Genomic DNA, 11,125 nt, shown 5'->3' on the forward strand with positions numbered 1-11,125 from the left:
ATATTTAATTATGATCATAATAACAATTATAACAAATTCTCAAGACTCAAGACGAAGATAGATATATTTATGTATCTAATAAAAATGTCAACTTCTATTTATTATAGCAAATTTTACGTACTTAAGTAATCTTACGTAATTTCTTAATCAATTTAATAATGAGAAATAAGAAAACGTCAGTAATTGCGATTATTCTCTTAAAAATTGATCAAAAATGGACAAAAGAGAGAGAGAGAGAGAGAGAGAGAGAGAGAGGAAGAGAATTTGTACAATTTTCAAACATCTCATAATCCAATATGATCTATCGCTGACAGTCGCGTTGTCGTTAGTGCATTGACGATCTCTGACTCACTAACGGTGGGCAGAACGAGCATTAGCCGGTCGACTAGTACGATACTACGATATATCGGTCGACAACGAAGAAGCGAAGAGAAAGTTACCGACCTCGCGGCCCACGTAAAGCTTCTCAACGGACTACGACGATCTATCCTTCTTATCTATCGTATTTCTCGATCGAAATCGATTCTCGCCAAGTAAATAAAGATAATCTTTTTTGGGAAAATCGAAAGGATCGTCCTTATTTATTATTTTTATTTTATTTTATTTTTTCTTTCGTCTCTTTTTTTCCTTTCTATTTTTTTTCTTCAATCGCAATCACAATCGTTTTATTGTAATGAGAGAGAGAGAGAGAGAGAGAGAGAGAAAAAAAAGAACCAAAAAGATTTAATTTCGCTTCGAAAAGTTTTATCGGATATTTTTTTTTTCTTCTCCCTCTTTTTCTCTTTTTCAATTTTCAGGTGGATCAAAAAATATTTATTTATTTAATGTGCAAATTTTATTAATTTCGTCAACGAATATCGATGACATTTTTATGAACGAGTGATCATTACTCGTCGTAGATGACAGAAAGAGAAAAAAAAAAAAGAGAAAGAAAAAAAGAAAAAAAAAAGCGCGAGCGTAAAAAGAGAACGTCGAGCAGGTTGAGAATCACTGCCGAGGCAAGGCTGCATCGCGCAAAAGGTGAATGCATCAGCGCTTCCTACATTTACGCAATCGATCCTTCGAACGTAGTTCGCGCGTAGAAATCGACACGCTCGCTCGAATCTCTCGTCTGTATATAGGTATGTGTTCGTATATACGATATATGTGTGCTCGCGCGCGCACACATAAACATACACAGAGAGAGAGAGAGAGAGAGAGAGAGACAGAGAGAGAATCATACGTATACACATACACATATACCTGTAAACCCTGAAAGAGAGAGAGAGAGTGAGAGAGAGAGAGACTTATACAAGAATATGGATAGTTGGCGATATCATGCGAATGTGAATGTGGAAATAATCGTTTCTCATGAATTCACGGTTCTACCTACTCTCATTCAGAGAACCAGGGACAATAATTGTGAATGGAGTCTGGCCAAGATCGAGGGGGACACGAAGGGTAAAGGGAGAACGTTTTACCTTTTTGCCAACTTTTCAAATTCCCGCCAATTTTTTCAATAATTCCAACTATACTTCTATGATAATTCCTAAAATATCTAATTAAAATCTATATTATTTCAAAATGATATTAAAAATTATTATCGTAAAATAATTTATCCATAGGATTTATTCAATCGTATATCGTTTTCTATTAACTACATATTTCAAGAGTATAAACGATTTCAAATTCGTAGGAAACTCAAGATTCGTCGATAATGATTTAAGATTCAAACTATCGCATACCTACCTACCTATCTACCTATCTACCTACCTACCTACCTACCTACCTACCTACCTACTACATAGCAAGGAAATTGACCTATCAGAGGCCTAGATCTTCGAGCCAACGCAAGCTTAAATTTACTACTCTAACGAAGGAGGGACTGACCTTAAACCAACGAAATTGGCTTGACGATATATTAAACTAGAAAGTATAAAGAAGAATAAGAATAATAATAAGAATAAAAAGATACAAAATTATATAGCTATGTGCATATAAGAAAAGTATACGTGCACACATACACACATATATACATATATATATATATATAAACATAGAGGCACCTGTATTTAAAAATGGTGTCTCCTTGCAATAGAAAGTAAAATCTATATATAATACTAAAAGTATACCCTGAAAGAATATGAATCGGAGAGGAGTTAAAAAAAGAAGATAAGAAAAATAGATAATCAATCGTTGATAAGTCGTCTAAACACCGGGAAAGAAAAAGGAAAGAAAAAAGAAAGAAGAAGAAGAAGAAGAAGAAGAAGAATAAAAAGAAGGAGAAGAAGAAAGTTTAGTCAAACAAAAGTTTTTTTCTAAGTTAGAACACGACCGATCAATGGTTAACGTTCCTTTCTCTCGCGATAGTATGGCGGGGTGGTGGTTGAGAGGGAGTGAGAGGAAGGGGGTAACGATGGAACACAAGAATTAGGAAATACTAAAAGTAATGGTCAAGGATTTTTTTTCTCTCTTTCTCTTTTTTTTTTCTTCATTTTCTTTTTTTCTTCTTCTTGAAAAATATATTAAAATAAACTCTAACTGTTTCGGGGAGCAAAGTTAACGTCGAGTTGCGTCCGGTCCAAGGCGAATTGCCTTTCTGGTGAAAGTATCAGCTACACGTTATAGCCCTTGACCTTCCCTCGGCCGAATTCCAGTCGAATCGCGGAGTGTACGAGAGTTTCGTAAGAAGTCGACCGGTCGAGAAGCCAAGGCGTTGTGTTATGCCTATGTGTTTCGTTCTTGGTAAGGTACCAACGGTGAAAGGCTCCCGCGTGGCGCGATGTTTCCTTTCCTCTCGAGAAAGAGAAGCCACCTTTGAGTAGGCGAGAAGTATGAAAATGGATCGAGTTATGCGAAAACGAAAGGATTCTCTCCTGTCTCTTTCTTCTTCTCTCTATTTCTTTTTATCTCTCTCTCTCTCTCTCTCTCTCTCTCTCTCTTTCTCTTTCTCTGTCTGTCTGCCTCTCTTCTCTCTATGAATGGTCTCTCTCTATCGCTATCTCTATCTCTCTCTCTCTCTCTCTCTCTTTTTCCTTCTTTAGGGAGGGATCTTGGTCCGACGGCTTTACTATTGCTTTCGCAAGACTTTCCCCATTGTTTAAAAAATAAAGCCGCAAGTCGCGAGTCTATCTCGAGGTCGTTGAACCGCGTTAAACGTGAACTCGCTTAAACGGGTCATTCAACCGAGTGTTTGCGAATCGTTAGAGAATGATAGACGGATATTATTAACGACGTCTGCTTTTCTCTTATGACTAGGATCTCGTCGTCGTAGGATATTTTTGTGAGAACACGTGAGAAATAAAGAAAGAGAGAGAGAGAGAGAGAGCGCGCGCGCAAGAGAGAGAGAGAGAGAGAAGGATTGGATATATCTATTTACATATTGTACATACGTATCTACGTACAAATGCATGTACGTAGGTATATCTGCATACGTATTATGCATCTTATCCCGTAGATACGTGGTACACGGTTCTAAGAGCATGTACTAACGTAAGACAATATTTAAATCCTTCGATCATTCGAAAATGCTATCGACTATTTCTCGAAAGAAAAAAGAAAAAAAATAAATAAATACATAAATCGTTAGGATATCGTTTACAATTGATTCCTTCGAACTTTTTAGTTTTAGCTCGATGATATTTTTTTTTCTTTTTTCTTTTTTTTTTTTTTTTTTTTTTTTTTTACATTGTATGTAACCTATACAAGATTATTAAATAGATATATACGTGTATGAATAGAAAGAGAGAGGGAGAGAGAGAGAGAGAGAGAAAGGTCAGCCCACAAACGAGGAAGTAGTGCCCAGTTCCCTCGTAATAATAAACCGTAGGAACACTTTCTACGGCCGTAGAACTTACTCTCTTCACTGAGATAGAAAGAAATAGAGATAGAAAGAAGAGTCTCAGGTTATTCGCAAAAGGCCTCCTCTCTTCCATGAGTCTTCTAAATGGAACGTGACGTTATTAAGAGTGGTCTCTCACGGTTATACGATTGTACCGCGTTTCAAATATAAGACGGATCGTTGAATTTCATTTTTAATACCCTTGTATACGACCTTATTCGCTCAATATAATACTTTACCTTCTATTTTCATGAACGAAATGAAAGTGACGATCTAATCGTACGTTAGATTTCGATAAGTACGAAGAAAAATCTTTTCATCTTTTCTAATTCGAAAAAATACGTTTAATTTTATAAAATCCTAAAGCTTTCAGAATTGATATAAAGAGAGAGAGAGAGAGAGAGAGAGAGAGAGAGAGAGAGAGAGAGAGAGAGAGAGAGATCAAAACAATGAACAATACCTATCACTTTTTCTCTCTCTCTCAATCTCTCTCTTTCTCTCTCTCTCTCTCTCTCTCTCTCTTTCTCTCTCTCAAAGAACTTTAATCTTGACCCACAAAGATAAGTCTCGACGGCTTGAGATCGAAAAGAAAACTTTTTTATATTTCTCGGTTATGTACATTTTAAAATCAGCCATACGTTACCAATCCCATCCAGTCGTTTCTCCCTTTTGACCTACACCCGCTCAGTCACCGTACTTTTAATCCCTCCAATAATAAAATCAACTTTCGATCAACTTCTCATTTTTGTATTCGCATAAGATTGATGTCCTTAACTTATCAAATGATCGTAAATATTTCAGAATGGGGGATTATATGATTCCTCTTTGTTCTCTCATTACAGTAGTCATTGCCGCTCCAATTCCCTCGCTTGAAACTGGTTTTAGCGTTGTTATTTATGCTGATAGACGCATTCCAATCCTGTTAAACGTTTCCTTGTAAAATTCCTTTTATCGATAATACTCCTTGGGAATAAGAAATATTTAGATTGGATACAATTGTTTATGAACATTTTCATGATCAATTTCTCGGAGAGAAAAGGAACAAAACAAAACAAAAATATATATATATTATGATCATGTCTCGTTTGGAAAATTTCGCAATATTATCTTTAAGAATGATCGAAGAATATTCAATGACGAGTTTCAATTGAAAAAAAGGGAACAATATTTCGAGGTGAAATTTATATCTTCGCAATTATGACAACGAAACGGAGCTCGTGTCGTTTACAATCGTTTTCCTTTCATATTTCTCCCCCTTTTAAATAGAAAAAGAGTAGGGCCAAGAGTTAGTTAGACAAAACCATTTCACTCTCGACGAGCAACCGCCTGGATAACGGGGCTCTCTGTTCGTGGCTAAGATAGGTAGGTAGGTAGGTAGGTAGGTAGGTACTTCATCGAGAAAGAAGGGAAAGTAGTTCTGTGAGTCAGTGGGGCTTGCGGTATCCCACACGAACGTTCAATGGTTAAACAGACTCGAGCCTATCTCTTTCTTTCTTTCTACACTTGATTAATCAATCATCGAGAAACAACAAACTATATAATACAGATGATGATGATCATAAATGTTCTTCATTCTTATAACATAAAACGTATAACAATTATCGTCTTTTTATTACCAATTGTCTTGTTTCTTTTTTTTCTTCTTCTTCTTCTTCTTCTTCTTCTTCTTCTTTTTCCTTATTTTCTTTTTATTTCTATCGTTTCACTTAACAGTGTCGATCGATTGAAAAGAAAAATTTCTATTCGTTTAAATCATATGACAAATTGATTGATTTTATTACTACTTATGCAAAATTACTTATACTTTTTTTTTTTTTATCATACGTATATCTATCTATGCTCGATTCTTGTTTGTTTTCTTTTTTATAAAGGAGCGTTTTTAGCGGCTAACACAACGATCAACTAGTAGTGACATACATATCGATGAAAAAGAAAAGGAACGTTAACAGGCTAGGCTTCCTAGAACGATGTCACGATGTAAGTGTGACTTAACGAAAGTATCCGTCACCGGAAATAGATTGTTCGCCGTTCAAGCAGACGCTTAATCCTCCGACAAACAATGGTCGACCCGAATATGTGTCGTTGAAATGTCGACGAACCGACGGCACTAAAAACACGTTGGAATAATAATAAAAATTTATATCGAACACGATTCCATATGATATTCCTAAATTTGTATTATTTTTATTTAAAAACAAAAAAAAATACACACACACACACACACATATATATATATATATGTAAATATATATGTATATATAGCTATCTACCTCACGATCTTGGAATCGATCGTTCGATACTGTAGATACTTGGAAATCGATGTAACGAGTTTTTCGTAATGACGTGTATACATGACTCACCAGTGAGCTACTTACTTCGTGGCTGTCGTCTCAGCAATGTCATATCCGCAAACAGGAAGTTTCAGTTGTCTTTCCAAGTTCATAAAAGAGACGTTTCACGGTCTCTTTTCTATGGGAAAAATTTATATCCGGCGATACGTCGTGATTGATTCATTCGATCAATTATAAATATTCATCCATATATAGTGAAATAAAGAAATTCTCGAAGACAGATCTATACTTTCCGGGATTTATCTATGTGCTCTTATCGAATGGAAAACCTATCTAACGGGTCAGTCATCCTTTTTGAGGTCAGGGCGACGACTCACGGAGGATCCTTATGACGTAGTATATTCCAACGAGTTCTCCGGGTCGTATTGGCCTTCGTCCTGCGCACAAGATGCTAAATTTCTTTCGAACTAAAATGATCCACGTACGAAAAAGTCATAAAAGTACATACAATTTGTATCTTTTAAACTTAAATCCTTCGTCCTTGATTAGACGATACAATATAAAAACTCGCGTAAGTTTAATATCACATCTGTTTACATTTTTTATTATTCTCCGTAACTACTCGTCGACCTAAGTACCCATGTACATGTATATGTATATATATGTGTGTGTGAGTGTATGTATGTGTGTGTGTATATGCATATTTCTTTTTTCTTTTCCTTATTCTAAATGAAGAATCAACAAAGTCTATAAATCGTTAATAACAAATTAACCGGTAATCTATAATCTATACATCTAACTAATATTGATAATGCCATAATATGAATTTTTCGTCTCCTTTTTACATAACGAAACAAATCGAAAGATCAAGATCAAGAGAAGGCAAAGCTAAAAGGCTTTACATACGAATAGTATACCGATCTTTGGTCACGGACTCCCTCGATATAACACTCCTCAGAAGGTGAAAGTTTTTCGGTTATCGAACATCGTGGCCTAGACCGTAAAAGAGAGGAACAAGAACGCTTATAGGCCGACGACGAGGAGCTCTCTCGCGTCTCTTGCGGACTCATGGCTTTCTCTTTTTTAACTCTTCGTAAAAACAAAAGAGAGAGAAAAAAATATATACACACACACATATATATATATATATATATAAATTAAACGGGGAAAATACGAAACTCCTGACATATGATCCTTCTCTAAAAATAATTTAGAATAATCGATTGTATGAATATTAAATCGCGGACGATTCTTTTGGATCGATTTGTGCTATTTATAAAAACTTTCGCTGTTGTCGTTCAAAAAGAAAAAGATACATATACATATATATATATATATATATATATATATATATATGTATATATATATATATAGTGAGAGCGAGAAAGAGAGAGTGAAAAAGAGGGAAAAGCGCGTTTCAACGCTCAGTTAACTATCGAGCCAGAGTTAGGTACCAGCAACAACGGTAACAGCCAACAGCAACAGTAACAGCAGCAGTTAACTAACTAAGCTAGCTAGCCAACGAGTCAGTCGTAGCTAGCTAGCTAGCTAGCTAGTAAAGCTAGCTCTCGCGACGATGCTGTTGCAGCGGAGTTAGAGGTTCCCCTACTGGAGAACGTAGAGTATACAGCAACGCCGCCGTTTTACGAGGAGGGTTCTCTCTTCCACTTCCACAGTTCCTCCACCGCACGGCGCACGGGTTCCTCGTCGGTGAGCGCTGGTGCCCGTGGCCGCTGTCCCAGTCGTCGCCCTACTTTGTCGAAGCCAACTCAGCTCGACACTCGGTTTACACCTCGCGGGACGACGCAACGCGCGCGCGCGCGCGGTACACCCGATAGAGACAGAGAGATAGATAAATAGTTAGATACATTGATAGAGAGTGAAAAAGAGAGAGAGAGAGAGAGAGAGAGAGAGAAAGAAAGAAAGAAAGAAAGAAAGAGAGAGAGAGAGAGAGAAAAAGAAAAGGACAAACTCTTACATGTAAACACATATATAAGGAATAAGCGCGCGCGTACACACTTAAATACATACACGCATATATATCTGTATGTATATATATATATATATATATATATATATATATATATGTAGATATATATATATATGTATGTATATAGATATAGATATAAATAAAAAAAAAAAAAAAACAAAATATTGTTTCTCTCATAAAAGTTTCAATGTTATTAATATCGTCTACATTTGAATGTATAGTTTTTCCTATGCACCTGTGACCATTGACAGTAATTGTGTTATTAACGGTTTAACAGTGGTGATAGTGAATGTGACGAAATGACAACGACGATGACGACGACGACGACGACGACGATAATGAAGATGATCATGATGATGTTGTTTTTGATTGTGCTTCAATAAGATCGAAATTAATCGACGCTACGTTTATCTATTGATAAAACGGAAGAAGGACTCGAACGAAAATCTAATACATCCCCTTCTTCTTCTTTTACTTCTTTTTTCTCTTCTCCTCCTCATTCTCCTTCTCCTCCTTCACTCCCTCCATCTTCCATGCGATCTCAAGCTGACCACGTGTCTCGACCGGAACTACCGGTCCTGTCGAATCCCGACCTACGACAATATCCAACTTCGATCATTCCTATTATCCTTTGATCAAAAACTAAAACTTATTTTTTTTTTTTTTTTTTTTTTTTTTTTTATAAATAAATTCTTTCCTTTCCTCTTCTGAACATCCACGATTTCAAACCCTCTCCTCCAACTACCCCATCTCCTACTCCCAGCATTACTCCTAACCACAGCCGACAAAGAAAGTTTTTTTTTTTTTTTTCGTCGGAGGGAAGAGTGTTCTTTGTCAGTGAGGAAGAAGAAGAAGAAAACAAAACAACAAAAAAAAAAAAAAGAGAAAAGAAAAGAAGAACATTTTTCTTGTTGGCGAAGTTAACGCTGGGATCGTCGAATAAGATGAACTCTATCCGACGATAAAACTTCAGTTTATGTTATGATTATCGAAAGAGAAGAATCGAACTATCGGAGAGTTGTGTATATTGGAGAAAAACAAAAGGGATCGCGATCTATACGATAAAATTATCGTTCTTCCTTCGCCCTTAGATCTCGTTTTATTACGAGAGATCTCTGCATCCGGAAGTCGCGAACGGATGTGTGTTCTACGGACTACGATCGTGAAGGAAGGAAATGTGTGTTCTACGAGTGTTCCGAACTCGCCAGGCCGAGGAGAGAAAGTGTACGGACTTTCGAAGTGGCATCGAGCGAGAATATTCAACGAGTGTCCTCCTCCTCCTCCTCCTCCTCCTCCTATCATCGGCCTCTTCAACTTCCTTATTCTTCTCTAACGACGATCTTTATAGTTACATTTAAATTACGAGTTTAATAATTCTCTTTTTTTTTTCTTCTTCTTCTTCTTTTCCCTTTCATATCCCATTTGTTTTTTCTTGATTGCCAAAGGGAAAAAAGAGAAAAGAAAACGGAGAAAACAAAGTCCAAAAAAAAAAAAGAAAAGAAAAGAAAAGAAAAAGAAGAAAGAAAGAAAGAAAGAAAAGGAAAGAAGAGCAAGTAAAATATCAATTCTTGTGAGAAAAAGAATTTGCAATGGTGGATTTACGATCAATGGCATTATAGGATCAAATTATACCGAGTCGATCGTCGATGATTCCTGTCAATCAAGTATTTTGATGTCTGCAACGTCACTGCCAATATTTATTATATATCTATATCTATATATACATATATATATATATATATATATATATATATATTTACATGTATCTGTCTCTCTCACCCCCACTCTCTCTCTCTAGATATATATATATATATATATAAATATATAGATATATATATATATGTAATATATCTTCGATCTCTTATCATCCATTGTGATTTTCTTTCGTTACCTGTTCGTCTTTGGAAGCATATCACACGTCCTGGATTTCGTCCAATCGAGAAAATAAAAAGACTAAAGAAGAACGTCGACACTGCCAACGATAGACTCGATGAAATCTATATAATTGTTTATTTGAACACTGCCAGCAATTAATAAAGGAATCATTGAAAAGGATTACATTGATCGTAAACGATCGAACATATATACGTATAACGACGAGATCTCGTTGCAACGTTAGATTCTTTTTATGATCAACGTCCACGGAGACCGTTGATCGTGGGAAATGGTGAAAAAAAGTTAGCAAAGTTTCGTTACGTAAGGTTCCGCGTGAGCCTGCCATTTTGGTTCACGCAGAGAGAAGTCTAGAACCGGCAATGATAGTTCGTCATGTGTTCTTACGTCGATGAACGATCGTAACTTTATTGAGAAAGAACGAATACGAAAAGAAGAAAGAAAAAAAGAAAGCAAAAGAAAGAAAAGAAAACAATGACAAAACAAATAAAATAGAAATAAAAAATGAAATGAACTGAACTTTACTAGTTAGTTATTGTATCGTTTCGACAGAAAGAGAGAGAGAGAGAGAGAGAAAAGGAAGAAATCGGAAAAAAGAGATAGACAAGAGAAAAGGAAGGAAAAGTGAGAAGGAAAGAAAAAAAGAAAAAAGAGAATAGAATTAAAACGAAAAACTGAAAGTCAATTGTAAAGGACAAAATTTCCTTCGGGGGGTTTTTTTTCCCATGAATGTTCGAAAGGGAACGCTTGTTCGAGGAAAAGAATTTTAGCGCGTGGACTTTCACAAACGGGAGCGCTCGCACGATCACACATAGAAAATTATTTATGTATCGTGAGTGACTGTGTGTATGTGTATATGTGTGTGTGTGTGTGTATGTGCGGGAAGATGTGTGGTGGGGGGCCGGAGAGGAGACGCTTTAAAAACAGGTTGCGCGTGTTAGATGATAAGGACAAATAAAAGTTTTAAGAGGCCGAGGAAGCAAAAAAGAAAAGGAAAAAAAAAGAAAAGAAGAAAAGGAGTGACGAAGAACGACGACGATTTCTAAAATAAAAGAAAAAGTGGTGCGAAAATATTTCGTGTTTCGGTGTATTTAGACAATTATTATTATTTGTTACCGCGTGATATCGCAT

The 11,125-nt window shown here is 36.0% G+C and overlaps 1 protein-coding gene across 12 annotated transcripts in view; it reads left to right on the plus strand.

The window, feature by feature from the left end:
• The window catches only part of LOC124426930 (hormone receptor 4-like), a 110,398-nt gene that overhangs the window by 69,872 nt on the left and 29,401 nt on the right, over positions 1-11,125 (plus strand). The window contains exons 1-2 of one of the 12 annotated variants that reach the window (XM_046969223.1): positions 7,838-8,156; positions 10,010-11,125. The exon at positions 10,010-11,125 is cut by the window's right edge and continues 288 nt beyond it. The exons of 9 other annotated variants lie outside the window; for them this stretch is intronic. The gene's annotated coding sequence lies outside the window, so the exon portion shown is untranslated. Of the gene's footprint in view, positions 1-7,837; positions 8,157-9,590; positions 9,766-10,009 lie in introns of those variants that run through there. 2 more of the 12 variants (XM_046969226.1, XM_046969227.1) reach the window with 2 other exon arrangements.

The sequence above is a fragment of the Vespa crabro genome, chromosome 9 (assembly GCF_910589235.1).
Source record: "Vespa crabro chromosome 9, iyVesCrab1.2, whole genome shotgun sequence".
Taxonomy (NCBI): domain Eukaryota; kingdom Metazoa; phylum Arthropoda; class Insecta; order Hymenoptera; family Vespidae; genus Vespa; species Vespa crabro.